Source organism: Ictidomys tridecemlineatus, chromosome X (genome assembly GCF_052094955.1).
Source record: "Ictidomys tridecemlineatus isolate mIctTri1 chromosome X, mIctTri1.hap1, whole genome shotgun sequence".
Taxonomy (NCBI): Eukaryota; Metazoa; Chordata; class Mammalia; order Rodentia; family Sciuridae; genus Ictidomys; species Ictidomys tridecemlineatus.
The window spans coordinates 66429714-66447608 of record NC_135493.1 but is presented as its reverse complement, the minus strand read 5'-3'; positions in this window follow the sequence as shown (position 1 = coordinate 66447608).

The window sequence follows — 17895 nt, the reverse complement described above, 5'->3', positions numbered from 1 at the left end:
ATGGACACAATATCTTTATTTATTTATCTATTTTTATGTGGTGCTGAGGATCGAACTCAATGCCTCATCCATGTGAGGCAAGTGCTCTACCACTGAGCCCCAGCCCCGGCCCTGTACCTGGTTTTTATTGGGCTTCTCTAAAGGGTGCTTTTGCTACCCTCATATCTTATTGGTCTGTCTCTTGAGAAAATTAAGAATTCCTATTTTGGACATTTAAGCTATACAATATGCTAATAACTCTAAGTGTCCTTCCCAGACAACAATCAGCTCCTAAGATGTTAAGTATATCTAATTTTCCTTTCAACAGTTAAATTTATGGTGTACTATAATCTTTTTTTGAAGTCCCATCAAATCTTCCTATAAAAAGTTGTGGCAATGTCCTAATTTTGTGTATCGTTGTTCTTGGGATGAATATTCTGATTATACCTCCTACTCTGGGATTTCATGAAGTAATGAAATAGATTTCATATAACCCCAAATGAAATGTAAATGTTATGCTAAACTTAATGCTGCCCTCTGTGAATATTCAGCAAATTTCCCTTGGAAAAAATGTAATATTGATTTTTTATAAGTTTGTCCTTTACAATATGTTGGCAAAGCCCCAGTAAAATGTATAAATAAAATGGAAATGTAAAACTAAAGAAGGGGAAGAATGATTTCCACTAAGAAGAAAAACTTAAGTCTTCCTTCCTAAGGGTAACAATGAAACCTTCTTAATCCCTTATTTCATTTGATATCTAGGCAAGAGTTGAGTTTTTTAAAAAGCCCATGATAAAAGTAATTACATTATTGCTTTCCCAGACAAAGTCACAGCCAACTATTATGTTGTCATAGAAACATAGTATTGCTACGTGATATAATCATGCCTTTTTTTAAAAAAAGGAAATGATGAAGATAGATTGGACAGCAGGTGGCTTAGTAGACTGAGACTCTGTTAGTAGTCACCATGACTACAAGAAAGCAGTTAACCAAAGAAGCACACCTTTAATTCCCTTCAAGATAGAATACCCGTTGAAGAAAAAAATAATGGACTGGTAGGCCATGATTATGTGTACAACATAGAATTCACAACCACCAAGGGGAACACCCAGAGGGTTCTATCTATAGAATGGTGATGATGGAAAGAAAGCCAAATGTTTGTTTGGCTGAGACTTCATTCTTTGTCAAGCTTAATGGATCTCAACTACCAGTTACTTGGGACTGGACAAATTTTCTGGGACAAATTTTTAAGATTAATGCCCATTTCCTGTAGTTTGTTGATTTTGGCTGGCTCATTCTAAAACTGCCCATTTAATTTTCTTTTCTCATATTGTTAAATTCCTGTCCATTCTTCAGTTCAGTCACAGTACCCACTTAAAAAGACTTTACTATTCCAGCTTTGTAATGTGAGAACCTCAACCCATTTGTGCCTCAATTTTTTCAACTATAATGTGTACTCAAACCAGTAAAATTTGTATGTGAACAAGTGCTCCTTGGTCTCCCTTGGAAAGAAGTAGCATGATTTACACACCAAAGGAAGGAACTTAAACCTGTTTCCTGCCATACTTCAGTGTAGAGGCCCTGAGAATGAGAGGAAGAAAGAATCAGGCATTTTCCAATGTTATATCATTGACCTAGATACCATCTTAGGTGTAAAAATATATTTGTGCAGCCTATGTCCTGGACTAGAGTCAAACAGAAATCTTGCCTTTTGTGCCTTCCAAATAACATTCAAATAAGTCACAAGGACAGAGTAGGTCAAATGCTTGTGTCCAGCAATCAGGGATATAAACGGAAATCATTTACTCCAGGAATGCTGATGGTATCACTGCCCATTTTCTACCTTTGCTTTCAGCACTGAATATCACTTTTGGCCTGTGATTTTTGTAGTAATACTTAACTTATGTATTCCCAGAAGGCAGAGCTAAGGCCAGTCAGTCTTAGTTACAGAAACAGATATTTGACCTAATCATTTAAACAAGTAACAAGCAAGTGGGCAAACAAACCAACAAGAAAGCATCAAAAAATTCTAACAATTAGAGTTATGGAAAATCATAAGTTGGCCATTTATGAAAGCACCCGAACAAAACTTGGCATCTATATATGGTAGAAAGAACTTGTCATCTGATAGGGGTTCAGTGTCTTAGATCTCTTTCTCTTGTATTTTTATAAAAGGCTTAATATAGAAATCTGATCTTTGAAATAGATTTGTTTATTTTGGGAATATTTTATGAGGAAAAAAGTTCATTTATGTTAGTTGTAAGACTGTTTTAATTGCCAACTCTTTGCCAACCAAAAAATTCAGTTCAGAAAGCCCTTATTGAATACATGCTTTCTGACATGCCCTGAGGAAAGAGATGTAGGAGAGACAGACAGGTAAGAAATACTTATTCCCACTTGTCAAAATCTTTGAATCTAGTAAGGAGCATACAGGTTAATACAAGTCTGATGTAAGTCCCAGAGCCTAAATGTAGGAAGAGATAAAGAAAAGATGAATAAGTGAATTTGTTCATCAGTTATTATGTCTAATTATGCTTATGTTCATTGCCACTACTCCTCTGCTACCCACTTCTCATTATCTGCTCAAATCAAGACCCCAATTCTCACTTAATTCAGAAAGCTTTTCATTCCCCAGTCATTATCCTCATCCCTGGTTCCCACTATAGATTAAATTGTGTACTCTGAAAAGATATTCTGAAGTCTTAACTAGGGTAACATACACATGTAAACTTATTTGGAAACTTTGCAGTTGTAATCAAGTTAAGATGAGGTAATAATGGGGTAAATAGAACCCTAACCTAGTATGACTGGTATCATTATAAGAAGAGGGGAAATATGGATACAGTGAAAGAGACCAAAGTTAAAATACCATGCAAAGATGGAGGCAAATACTGGAGTGAGTCCACAAGCTAAATAACTTCAGTTATTTCTGGCAACCACCCAAAACTTAGAAAAGAAACATGGAGCCGATTCTCCTTCTGAGCACACAGAGCAACCAAATTTGTTCTTGATTTTAGACTTTTAGCCTCCAGAATTGTTAGACAAAAAATTGTTGTTTTAAGACACCAAGTTTGTGATACTTTATAATGGCAGCCCTTGAAATTTAATACATGAACATAGCTCTTGTCCACATCACATGGTTTAGCACTCAAGTATCCTGTATACTGGATAATGACAGAAGAACAATAGCAATAGGAAAAATAGGTAGCATTATTGAGCACTTATTCTGTGGCTAGATGTTGTACTAATAATTTTGTATGCTTATTTAATTTTCACAATGACCTTAAGATATTAATATTATTATACTCACTTTATGGAATAAAGAAATTAGTTAAATAAATTACTCAAAGCTTGGGTGGAACAAAACTGAGACTTCCACTCAAATCTGTTCAACCACTTTTGATCATTATGCTACAATGTTTTTAAAAATGCCTACAAGCTAGGTATATCTATTATTGACCTTTTTATTGTTTTCTCCATATTCGACCAGTGTGCAGAAAATTGCCACTGTTCAAAGTATTATAGTAATGCTACAGAATAATTGGAAAATAAAGAAAAATGAAATATCTCACATTATAAAATTGTCATAAAACACAATTAAAGGAGAGTTATTGATTTCCAACTCAATAAAGCAAAACTAGGTGTTTCAACTCTGTTCATCCTTATGATACAAAAATAGAGTTGTAGTAACCAAGGAATAATGTATATTCATGCATGAGATATATGGGATAAGTGACTAGGTTATATATTCATCTTTATTAGAAATTTTTATGTAGATTAACAAAAGTATCAATCACCATAGTCAAAGTAAAGAAGTATTCAATCTTGAACATTTAGCAAGGTTCCCTCATGCTACCTCTTTCTAGTCATATTCACCATATCCCTCCACACTACCCTTCCTAACAACCTGAAACTACTAATCTATTTCCCTCTACAATTTTGTCATTTGCAGAATGTTAAGAAAATGTAATCATACATGTTGTGACCTTTTGAGATTGTCAAATTTTTACCACTTAGCATAATTTCCTGGAGATTATTTAAGTTGCTGCATGTATCAATAGTTCATTCTTTTTGAAAAATTTCTGTGTAGTATTTTATGGTATTGGTGTTCCATGTACCTAGGATGTGACTTGTTTGCTTAATTATTCACCTGTTAGAGGATGTTCAAACTGTTTCCAGTGTTTGGATATTATAAATAAGCCTGCTATGAATATTCATATACAGATTTTTGTGAACATAAGTCTTGATTCCTCTGGGATAAATGCCCCAGATTGTAAATGTTGCATAATATAATAATTTCATTTTTTACTTTTATGAGAAACTGCCAAAAATGTCTTCCAGAATGACTGTGTAATTATTCATTTCCAACAGCAATGAATAATCCAGTTTCTCTGCATCCTTTCCAGTATTTGGTGTTGCCACGTTTTTAAAAAATGTTAGTTCTTCTGATGGATGGGCAATGATATCAAATTGTGGTTTTAATTTACAATTCCCTGATTCTTAGTGAAATATATATATATATATATATATATATATATATATATATATATATTCCTTAGTGAAATATACATATTAAATTCCTTAAATTTTAAGGAATTAAGAGGAGAAAAATACCAAGAGTAAGGAGAGTTTTGAGCTAAGTCAGTTCTGAATCAAAACTAGAAAAATATGCACAATTTGCAACTGGAGGCAAAGAATGGGTAAGACATCAATATTCTGGCTGAAGTTGCAAATGTGAGTCAAATAAAGCAAAAATAAACAAATACATATTTAAGTCACTAGACATAATATAGTTCATTTTATCCTCACAGTATCATGTTGTCTCACTATGTTGTTATGGTTGTGAAAATGTTTTCATTACAAGAAACTTGAAAGTTACAGAAAGATACAACAAAAATGAAAAAGTAAACTTACCTATAATCTTTGTAAACTTAACTATTTGAAATTCTTTTCTTTACAACTGTTCATTATTCATCAACATTTTATTTATTTCATGATATGTTTCACATATATTTGAAATTTATTTAAAAATATTTATTGTGGTGCTGGAGATTGAACCCAGGGCCTTATACATGCTAGACATATGCTCTACCACTGAGCTATATCCCCAGCCCTAAACTATCTATCATCTATCTATCTATCTATCTATCTATCTATCTATCTATCTATCTATCTATCTATCTATTTATCTATCTATCTTTTATTGTACATATACATTTCATATGTATGTTCACTTATATGTGCATATATAGACACATATAGATAGGATGTATGTATAGTTGAAAATTGGGAAAATGCTGTGTATTACATTTTCTTCTTGTTTGCTTTCATATCCTGAATATTTTCTCATAATATTCAATATTATTTAAAATATCATTTTAAAAGCTTTCTTAATATTCCATTAAAGGAATAAAGGATATTTTTTGAGCTTTTTTCAATTGATGGACCTTTAGGCTTCCAATGTTGCTATATAAACAATGCTGCAATGAATGCACATTATTATGATTCGTATTATTTCTGGCCTTATCAAAAGACAACATTTGTTGTTTTTGAGTATTCTTTTTAGTCAAGGTGTTTGGAAGGAATTCTTATGCCAAAGAGTTTTTTGAAATGCTTTTGAATTGCTTTTCTAGAAAAGTAGTGCCAATTTATATTCCAGCCTTACAAGTATGTCTATTTTACACCATCCATATTGACACTGCATGAGTATTTTTGAAATCTTTGTTAGTTTGATTAAAAAGTGACATCATATTTCTTTGTTAATAAGGTTGAAATTTTTCATACTAATTTTTCAGTCATTTATTTATATTTTTATTCTATATATTGACTGTTCTTTGCTCATTTTACTTTGAAATTATTCATATTTTTCTATCAATTGATTTAAGATATGTTTGGGTAGCTCCATTTTGCAGATGAGGAGACTGAGACCTAGACAGATTATGTAGCTTCCTCAACTCACATATATAATAAATGTGATTCAAAGTCAGGTCTGCTTAACTCCTAAGGCCTGTTCTTTACCATGCTCTTCCCCTTTAAAGATAATAGTAGGATAAAACTGTGTACCTGGTTTCCTGGTTAGGTGATATTTTCACAATTCATCATCGACATGCATTTTCAAACTGTACAGTTGTTCTTATTAACCAGTATGGTCCATTTATTCCTGGTCTCATCCAAAGACCAAATAAAACAAATGAATTGATCTTGAATCTAGTGCTAGCCAAAGCTAACTTTCTGGTTAGATCTCCAGGAATTTTCCTTGACACAGTTTTCTTCCAGATTTTACATTCTCTTACTGACTAAAGTGGTTAAGTTCAGTTACAAAAACAACACTCAATCCAGGCCGACAGTTTAGAACAGGTTTTTGTTTTATTTGAAATCCACCATTAGTTTCACTGGGTTTTTCTTGTTTCAACCAGTATCTTCCATTGTGCTAAAGCAAATGGAATCAAAACTTGTGGTTGAGATCAATGAGCAAATTTGAATCTAAACAAAGGCTACAAGGTTAAAATAGTGGGTTAGATGGAGTAATATTTTCAAAAGAGAATTGTTTTTCCAGATCCAACTAATATTTTCATCAGGTTGGTATGTATGAAGCTTATAAAAAATAGAACCAAATGTAAGAATAAACAATTACCCTAAACTTAAATCTTTCCCATGGTATATGTTTCTGAGTCCACTGCCTATAACACGAGCACATACAATGAAGACAAAAACCAGCCATAGCATTGAAACCAAAATTTCCTATCAAATTTCCTGCTAAGGACCTACAATAAATACAGTATTTGGCCATCCACTACAGCATTGAATGTCTACTAGCCAATTCTTAGTAACTGAGATTTAATTAGTATCTAAGGAAACAAGAAATTCCTGTTTGAAAAAAAAATCAAATAAAACGGAAAAAACAAATTACAATTGCTGTGCACATTTTTCCTGGCACGGTGGCCTCTGAATAAATGTGGTGCTATGACCCAGACCTCTTTCCTTCTTGTGTGTGTCTGTCTCTCTTTCCTTCCTCTCACTGAATACAGTTTAAATAAAGAAACATCTGCTGGCACTCTGAAACAGGGAACCCTGCTTTCAACAGACAAAGGAGAAAAAAATTAAATGCTTGTACAGATGCGTACAGTACAGCAGGCAGGGTCTTTGCCAGGGACAGTCCATGGACTGGAAGTTGGCCATCCTTAGAAGGAAGCAACTTAAGTTTGCCCTCAAGAATGGAGAAAGTAATCTAAAAGTCACTTAGTGGTCAAGGGGTTGACCTTTGACATAGAGGGAATGGGGTTCTAGAAGAAACATGTTAATTCATAAATAGTTTGATATCTATCATCTAAAAGCACTGTCCAGACACTGTGCTAAATATAGTGTGTGTGTGTGTGTGTGTGTGTGTGTGTGTATAAATAATCTCAATCCTCACAAAACCTTAAAAGTAAGATATTAATAGACTGATATCAAGTCTAAGAAAGTGAGATTAAAAGAAATTAAGTTACTTGGCCAATGTCACCCCACTAAGTATTGCTAGATCTGGAAACTAAATTTAGGATTCCAAAACTCTGTTTATACTACTATAGCATATTATTGCAGGGGAGACTGATTTTGTAGTTTCAAATTTACTTGTATAAAAGTAAAATAAATATTATCATTAATCCTACCATCATGTCCATACTACATTTGCTTTTTAAAAATTTATTTTTCTTATTGAGAATAAATGTAGAGATTTCCTGTTAGGACAAGATGATGTAAACTCATTTCCCCCTTCTCCTCACTGAAAATTATAAACCTTAGAAATTTCCTGAAAATCAGCCAGTAGAAAAATCTGAAAAGTAATAAAAAGAAAGTACACTGTGTCTAGTGTCCCACTACTCAACAGAAAAGTTGACCTAGACCTTGTGCTGTGTTATTCATGACTTAGGTATACAAGAAAGTCCTGGTAGACTCATTCTTTTCATGGATAAAACAGGAGTCCATCTCATACCCGATGATCCTGATACCTTGAACAAACAGTATAAAATGGGAATCCAGCCAAAAATAAAGGGCTATTGAAAAAACTCCTTCTGAGTCTAAGGTTGTCCTCCTCTACAGAGAGAAACTGAGACTGGCAGAAAAAGACAGCAAGAGATATCCAGCTACACCAGGTGCCTTGGTCCAGGAAGACTGTGTGCTCCCAACAATGAGACTCTCCTCCTGAGCCCAGAGATATAGGAGCTGATAGGCAAAATTAGTGAGAGGGGCATAACCATGACAAGTCATTGCTTGAAAATGTGCATTTGTCCTCTAGGGCATAGCCCTCTTACATTCCACCAGAGAGACTAGTATATCCCATGAGCTGAAGAAGGGGAGCAGCAGAGGGACCCTTGTATAGAAAGAGACCCTACCCAGGATGTCAGATTTGGTAATCCTCTTCCATCCTCTCACACAGCACTAGTAGGAACCAGTGGAAGTCCCAGCAGTACCATATAAATCACCAGACCAAAGCAACTGAACAAATGCATTGATAATTCAACTGCTATCTCCTGTTGACTTTTCAAGTTAGCTCAGGAAAAAATGTCAGCTTCCCCTGGAAGCCATTCCTGAAACTTCTACACCAGGTTTTCCTCTTCTTCCTCCCCTCCTATCATGTTAAATGCCTTCTATGTTTCTAGACTCAGTGTGCAAACATCTTTGTCAACACTTAGCCAGAGCCCACAAAAGTACAACAGAACCTGCATAGTAATCCTACACAGGTAGAATGACTACTAAATTACCCCAGAGTTTGTTAAAGCAATAGAAAAAATGTCTATGGTATAATAAATATTATCCACCATGCCAAGAACCAGGAACATTGCAATCTGAATGATAAAAAATAACCTGATGCTAACACCAAGATAAGATAGGTCAGGTTGACAATGATTTCATAGAAGCTGTAAGGAAATGGTTCAAAGAATAATTACGATTTATCTTGAAACAAATACAAAAATAGAAAACTTCAGTAAAAAATAAATGCTATCAGTGACTAAGCATATGTATTTGCTACTGGGCTGAATCACTTGCTACAATTTCATTTCTCCTTCCTCAAGAAAAACCTGTTGTGTTGGTTTTATATTATCATTTCAAATACAAGAAAACTTAAGTTTACCATAACTCCCTATTGTATTACATATGAGATGCTTTAATCATCTGCATCACCAGCATGATCTATGTAGACATTGAGTTTTCCATCACTGACAGGCAAAAGTAAAGAGAGCATGTTGGTAAACAGTGTGGAAGGAGTGGAAGCGATTATACAACATTTAAGGTAGTGAGCAGACCAAACTGTCTAAAGCAGAGAGTAAGTGTTGAGGTACAACTAGAGAAAATACTGAAGAGGTAAGGAGTGGTCAGATTATGAGCGACCTTAATAAGGACAGGCTAGGGTGCTACTAGGAGGGAGAGAAGAAAGGAGGAACATGGAGAAGGAGGGAGAGAGGGAAGGAGGAGGGATGGAGGGAAAGAGAGAGAGAGAGAGAGAGAGAGAGAGAGAGAGAGAGAGAGAGAGAATGAATATGACTATTATGGGTTTCTAATTTACATTTATTATCAGTGCCCCACATGCACACTACATACAAGCCAGTTTGCTAAAGTACCATGCCCTTCTGTTGTTGTCTCTAGACCTTGGTACATGCTACCATCATTGCTTGGAATCTTTGTTCACCCCTCAACCTCATCCCAACCCCACAGTTTGTAATCTATCTTTCTTTCTTTCTTTCTTTCTTTCTTTCTTTCTTTCTTTCTTTCTTTCTTTCTTTCTTTCTTTCTTTCTTTCTTTCTCCCTCTCTCCCTCTCTCCCTCCCTCCCTTCCTTCCATTCCTTCCTTCCTTTCTTCTTTTTTTCTTGGTTATCTCCTATGGACTTTTCAAGTTAGCTCAGGAAAAATGTCAGCTCACCCAGGAAGCTATTCCTGAAACTTCTACACCAGGTTTTCCTCTTCTTCCTCCCCTCCTATTATGTTAAATGCCTTCTGTGTTTCCAGACCTAGTGTGCAAACATCTTTGTCAACACTTATCCTGCTGCAATTGTGACATGTCAGATTTTTTTTCAAGTACTCTAAGCTACATGAAGGTAGGAAAAATATATTAATATCTGTAGGTTAAACATCTAACATAATATTATGCATGTGGTGGAAGTTTAAGACTTTTTAGTAGATCAATGAGCTAATGAATAAAGACCAAGTACTATATCTTGCACTTAGTATAAGTTATTTCATTTGATCTTCACCCCAACACACTTCACTAGTGAACTCTAAGTCAATAGCAGCAAGAAGCTTGAGACAGAAGGGCATTCAAGGCAAAGGTGCAAAGATAGGGAGGACATGAGACAACATGCTGCATTCTAGGAACTACAAGAAGCTTGGTATGATTGAAGTATAGAATGTGAGGTGGAGAGTGATGACAGATGAGACTGAAGAAGTAGACAGGGCCCAACTCATAATGGAACTTGCATACCTAATAAAGGAATTTGTCCTGAGGGCAAAAGGTTCAAAGCAGAGTGATGACAGGAGGTATCAGATCTGAATAAAGGGACATAGTATCTATGTGGCAGGATATAACTGCTTCTTGAAGGTAAGGATCCAAAGGTGAAAAGTGGAGAAATGCCTGAAGAAGTGTTCATGGGTAAACAGAAACTCACCACCTACTCCATCACCTGGTTTGCACAGAGGGCATACAGGGTTCAAGTAGATTCCATCCTGTAAAATTCAGAACAGAGTTTGAGTGTTCCTCTGGGTTGCCCAGTTTTTGTCCAAACTTTGCCCTTGAATTATGTCCTGCAGACTCACCTTCTGAACTTATACCAGAGCTGATCTAGACAGTAGTGACAGTGAAGAACCTTTTATTTAAACATGGAAGAGCAACAGCCATTGAGGGAAGAAAATGAATTTGAGGTTTAATACATGGGGATATCATATTTAGTGCTGGGTTCTGTACAGTAGTGTTGATTTCTGTAAGTGTGTTTTTTTTTCACAGAGTAGATGGAATAAATTAATAAATAACAAGGAAATGCTAAATAATTCATTAACAATAAAAGTTTCTGGCTAATTTTGGGACTTGGTGGCTCTGAAACCAAAATGGGTGGCTCACTGCTTTGTATGATATTTTTAATAACCAAACAATGCCCCTTTATATTTTAAATAATTTATTTTAATAAGGATGTTGTCTTTTAAGCTGATATGGCATTTCTGGAAAGCACAATGAGATGATGAATGAATGAGAATTAAAGGAGAAATGCTTCTTTCCTCTGGCATGCTGGAGAGACATATCCTGAGCAGTTGATCACATTTTATTTGGCTGGGTTGATGAATAAATAAGGATGATGATGATTAAAATAATAATCATTATCATAAATATCATTAATTAAGAGATTGTACTATGCCAGGAACTAAGGTAAACCCTATTTACATATAATATCTCTTTGGCTTCTCAAAGTTGTTGTTTTTTTTTTTAATCAATCAAGAAGCAAGGCAACCAAGGGAGCTGAATGGCAAATGATGACAAATTCTTCCCAAGGTGAGATGAGAAGCATGAACTGTCCCATTTTTGTTAGAGGAGGAAGAGATGGAGGAAGAAAAGAAGAGGAGAAGGAAGAGAAGAAAGGGACAACAACTATCATAAAGGTGGAAAGAAAAAATCAATTAAAAATTTAATTCCTAGGGGCCTTATGTGAGTGTGTCACTTTATTTTTTATATATTTATTGTGTTCATTTATTTTTATGTTGTACTGAGGATTGAACTCAGTGCCTCACATGTGTGAGGCAAGCACTCTGCCACTGAGCCACAACCCCAACCCAAGTATGCCACTTTAGAACAAATGAACATACTTTGTATATAACCAGAGATATAATACTTGTGCTCTATATGTGTAATATGAATTGTAATGCATTCTGCTGTCATATATAACTAATTAGAATAAAAACATCATAGAATACCAACAAGGAGGACAAGCAGAAATTATGAGAAAGACCCATCTTGAGGTCTAGGAATACAAGTCCTGACTAAGTCTTAAATGGGACCAGGAGAAAGGAAATACTAAGGCTATCATAAGGATAGTACCAAGTAACCAGTAACTAAAGTGTACTACTGGGAGAGGAACAAGACAATGAAGAGGAGACTTCTTCCACAGCACGAACATGCAGGGACTAATGAATGTTGAGAATGGAGCAGGAAGAGTGAGAAAAATATTCTGGAGTCATAGACCCACACTAAGTGTGGTTGTTACAGCCCAATGATGTAGTCATTTGATGTACCAACAAAAATTCAAATCCAGATTAACTACAGTCTACATCATCTCAAATTCCCACAATAACGTGACAAAAATAAAATTGGGCACATTTCTGGGTGCAAATGATATGCATTTCAATCTCTACTCACTTTAAGGCTTTGCATAAACAAATAAGTTAAAGTTGTCCAACATCCAATTAAAAACTTACGATGAACAGATAAAAGAAGAAAAAAAAAGCCTCTCATCATCAAGAGATAAAGAAATTAATAAGACCAGAGAGTTGACTTCCAATAACTTGTAATTGAATGTTGTCAAAAGGAATGGTGGAGTAAGAATCTCCAAAAAATCATCTTTATTCATGGAAGTAATAAGATCAAAGGCAAAAATGGCTATAATTAATATTTTATACCTAGGAGCAAGAACCAAAGTTTTTCGGCAATCCAGAGTTAATTTATTAAAAAAAAAAAAAAAGGAAAAAACTGAATCTTAGCGGTAACAGTGAGCTTCACAAGATTTTAACTTACTCAACTCTATTTCCTGTTCCTATCTCCATAGTAAAATTAAAACTCTACTACCTTCAATAATAGTAAAACCCAGCAACTTTGCAGCCATTAGAAAGACCATAATAAAGTTAGAACTCCTGACAAGTCAGGAGAACTGTCATGATATGACCAATCTTATGTATTCTTGAAGACACAACTCAAACAGGTCTAACTTTGATTTGGCCAGACTAGGAATTAAGTGCAACAACCTATTCCATGGGGCACTTTGGTGAGAATAGTCAGACGCATTTTTTTTCTATCAAGATGCTAGAATTAGTTAATCACTATTGGGACAAACAATAGGCCACCCCTAAAAAAATGCAAAAGGAAAATGTGGGGATTGAGAAGTCACTGTTGGAGTTTTGAACATTTCCAACATTTTCCTGGAAATTTAGACAACACAAATAGGCAGGTTCATGTGCATTCTGAGGGCTGTGAACATACCCAAGAATAATTTGAAAAATTTCCAATTTTTCACCTCTGGTTCACTTTAAAGCTCTGCATAAACAAATAAGTTAAAGTTAAATAGAGTTGTGATCTCCTAGTTGACTATTGAGGATATACACACATACACACACACACAAACACAGAATACAACAACTCCTTTAAACTTACTGAGAGACATATTGGTTCTAGGATGCTGGCCATGGGTTTGTCATATAAAGTCTTTATTGAGTTATAACCTATCTGTACTTAATTTGTTCAGGAATTTTATTGTGAAGTGATGTTGAATTCTACCAAATATTTTCTGCATCTACTGAGATGATCTTTTTTGCATTTTATTAGTTCATTATAGTCATACATGATATTGGGTTCATTTTAGCATAATTATAGTAGCATGGAATAGAATTTTCTCTCATTAGTCCCTAGCACTTCCCCCTTTCCTCCCCCTCCTTTCCTTAATTTCCTTCTTCTACTCTACTGGTCTTTCTTCTATTTATTATTTTTATTAGCACTTTATAGATATATATATAAAGATGAAATTCACTGTGGTACATCCTCTTTTTTCCTGTTCCGCCTCTTTCCCCATCAATCTCTTTCTTCTATTCCACTTCTCTCCCTTCTCTTTTCTAGGGATCCCCCTTTTTTCTTTTATTTTGGTTTAGCTTCCATACATAAGAAAAAATATTTGAGCCTTGACTTTTCTGAACCTGGTTTATTTCACTTAGCATGTGTTTTAGTCAGCTTTTTCACTGCTTCTGTGACTAAAGGATCTGATCCGGAACAACTGTAGGGGAGGAAAAGTTTATTTGAGGGATGTTTCAGAGGTCTTAATCCATAGAAGGCTGGCTCCATTCCTCAGGGTCCCAGGTGAGGCAGAACATCATGGTGCAGTGTGTGGCAGAGGGAACCAGTTTACGTTATGATGGTGAAGAAGCAGAGAGAGACTCCAGCTGCAGATAGAAATTATATACCCATAGCTACACCCCCAATCAACGGCTTCTTCCAGCCACACCCTATCTGCTTCTAGTTCCCACTTAGTTAATCTCATTAGAGATTAATTCACTGATTAGGTTAAGACTCTCAAGGTCTAATCATTTCTCCTCTGAAACTTCTTGCATTGTCTCAAATGTGAGCTTTTGGGAACACCTCATATCTGAACCATAACAGCATGATATTCTCCATTTCTATCTATGTACTATCAAAGGCCATAATTTTATTCTTCTTAATGGCTGAATAATACTACATTGTTATGATTTAGATATAAGGTGTCCCCCAAAATTTCATGTGTGAGACAATGCAAGGTTTAGAGATAAATGATTGGATTATGAGAATCTTAACACAATCACTGCATTAATTCTCTAATAGGGATTAACTGAGTGGTGACTATATGCAGGTAGACATTACTGGAGGAGGTAGGTTATTGAGGAGTGCCTTTGAGGTATATATTTTGTGAGCTGAGATTAGTTTCTTTCTGCTTCCTGCTTCTATGTTCCAAGATGTTTTCCTCCACCACAAACTTCTGCCATGATGTGCTTCAGGACCCAAGGAATGGAGCCAGCCATCTATGGATTAAGACCTCTGAAATTGTGAGTTCCCAAATAAACTTTTCCTCCTTTATTTTTTCTTGTCAGGTCTTTTGGTCACTGCAATGAAAACACTGACTAAAATATCCATTGGGTATATGTACCATATTTTCTTCATTCATTTATCTTTTGATGAGCAACTATGCTATTTCTTTAATGTGTCTATTGTGAATTGCACTCATATAAACATTGATGTGACTCTGTCATAGCCACATCAGTATGTTGACTTTAATTCTTTGGAAAAATACTGTGGATTGGCATAGCTGGGTTATATGGTGGTTCCATTCCTAATTCAATGAGGAATCTCCACACTGCTTTCCAGAGTGTTTATACTAATTTGCATTCCCACAAACAATGTATGAGTGTACCATTTTCCACATCCTCACCAGTATTTATTTTTATTTGTATTCTTAATAATTGAGATGATCTTTTCATTTTACCCTTGATTCTGCTGATGTGATGTATTATATTTATTGATTTGTATATGTGGATACATCCATTCATCCCTAGGATAAACTCCAACTTGATCATGGTACATGATGATTGTGATATGGTCTTGGATTTAATTTTCTAGTATCTTATAAGTTTTTACATCTAATTAGTGATTTTGGTTTATGGCTTTCTTTTTGTGTCCTTGACTGTTGTTGTTATCAAAACAATTCTGGCCTCACAGACTGAGGCCAGCATTTTATAGGTTTCTTCCATTTCAAATTTTAGATTAGTTTTAGAGGAATTGATATTAATTATCATTTAAAAGTTTGGTAAGGACTGGGTATGCAGCTCAGTGGTAGAGTATTTGCTTAGCCTCTACAAGACCCTGAGTTCACTCATCAGTACCATGCATACACAAAAATAGTTTGGTAAAATTAAACAGTGAGACCATCTGCTCCTGGGATTTTCTTTTATTTTTTGGAGAATTTCTATTGCTGATTCAATCTCATTAATTATTATTGGTTCTTTTGAGCTTTTATACCATTAAGTCTTAATTTTTGCACATTTTTATTTATTTATTTATCTGCCTGTCTATTTATTTAGTTAGTTCTAGTTGGACACAATACCTTTATTTTATTTATTTATTTTTATGTGATGCTGAGGATCGAACCCAGCACCTTGTATGTGCTAGGTGAGTGCTCTACCACTGAGTCACAACCCAAGCCCCTCAATTTTTGTACATTTTATGTACATAAATTTATCCATTTCTTTTAGGTTTTCCAATGTTTTGGGGGTAATTGTTCTCAGCAATTCCCAATGATCCTTTGTATTTCTGTGTTAGCAATTATGCTGAGTCATTCTTTATCTCTGACTTTATTTTTGGGTAGTCTTTATTTTTCTTGGTTAGTCTAGCAAAAGCTGTGTTGATTGTGTTGATTTTGTTTATTTTTTCAGAAAAAGAACAACTCTTTGTATCATTTTTCTTTTGTATTTTAGTGCCTGTTTTGTTTATTTCTGCTCTGATCTTTCTTATTTCTTTCATTATGCTAATTTTGGATTTGTATTGCTCTTGCTTCTCTAGGTCCTTGAAATGCCTTGAAGGATGTTTAAAATCTTTCTATTTTTGATATAGGCACTTGTTGCTACAAACTTCCCTCGTACTATTGCATTTGCTCTAACCCATAAGTATGCTATGTTCTCATTTCATTTATTTCAGGAAATGTTTTAATATCTGTTTTGTTTTCATCAGTGATTCATCATTTGTTCAACAGCATGTTGTTCATTCTTCATGTATTTATACATAGCAAACCATACAGTATTATAGCAAATATGAGGCATTTCTTATTTTGTTGTGTAATGGTTTCTAGTTAATTTTTTAATTTTAGTTCTGGAGGAGGGGAGAGCAGGATAAAGTATGTAAGCTGGTTATTTGAATTCCAGAGATCATGTTACATAGAAACCAGGCTTTGGGTGGTGATTAGAGTCCTAAGTCTGTCCATTAACCCACTGCTCTCCTCATTCTACATCTTTTCACTGGGTGATCTCATTACACATGTAGCTTCAGTCACCAGCTATATACTGATCACCAAATAATAATCTCCAGCTCCTTTTCTCTTGTTCTTCAAACCCATATTTCTAATGGCTCACTGAGGCTCTCCACCTAGATGTCTCCATCCTGGTTGGATGCCTAAAACAGGGCTCTTTCTCGCCCTGCTTGTATTATCTCTCCATTTCATCTCCCTCCCCACCACACCATAAAAGTACTCCTGCATTTCTAAGTGTAGCAAATTACACCTGGATTTCTCTCTCTTTCCCTTACCTTTACTCTCTAAGAAGTCATTATGAAATCTAGCAGCTTCAATCTCCATATGATGTCATCTCCACTTCTCCTTTACATCTAGTTTAGGTCCTCAACATTTCATTCTGCTACCAGAGTGATCTACACAGAAAACTCCCCTGTTTAGGCCACCTTCAATGACTCCCCACCGATAAGCATGAAGTTTCTTCTCCTTATATGCCATGCTAGGCCTTTGACAGGGTGACTCTAGTCCATCTACACAGTTTCATGTGCAGTTTTTCAAATATATCACATACCATGGATCTGTTCCATATGTTTACACTTTGCACATGCTGATTCTACTATCTGTAATGCCCCTTTCTATTTATTTGCCTTACAAATTTGTACTCATCCTTTCAGACTCAGCTTTAACATTATCTCTTCTATAATCCTTTCTTGGCCCTCTTCATCATTCTTCAATGTTACCATCAAATATGGAAGATCTACTTTTCTTTTGAACTTACATTTCCCATGAAACTAAATTTTAAAGATAGTATTTTCTTGTTGATCATTTATTTTCAGGAATCCTCACACTGTTCGAAACAGGCTGCATGCTTAGTAAATATTTTGTTTCATTAATTTTCAATAAAATGACTAATATGCAACATTCTTTCAGTGGGAAATGCCTTCTAAATTTGAACTTTAAAAGCCATAAACATAACTTCATCCCTTGCCATAAGAGTAGGAATTTCCAAGGCTACTCCTCCAAAAATAAGAATAGCATTCCCATCCAATAGGCACAGGAGCCCCATTAAATAGGCCAAAGCAGAAAATGTAACCAAGTGCCAACCCAGATGAACTTTTTCATCTAAAAAGGAAAATTCATTTATCAAGCTTATTCATTCCTGGA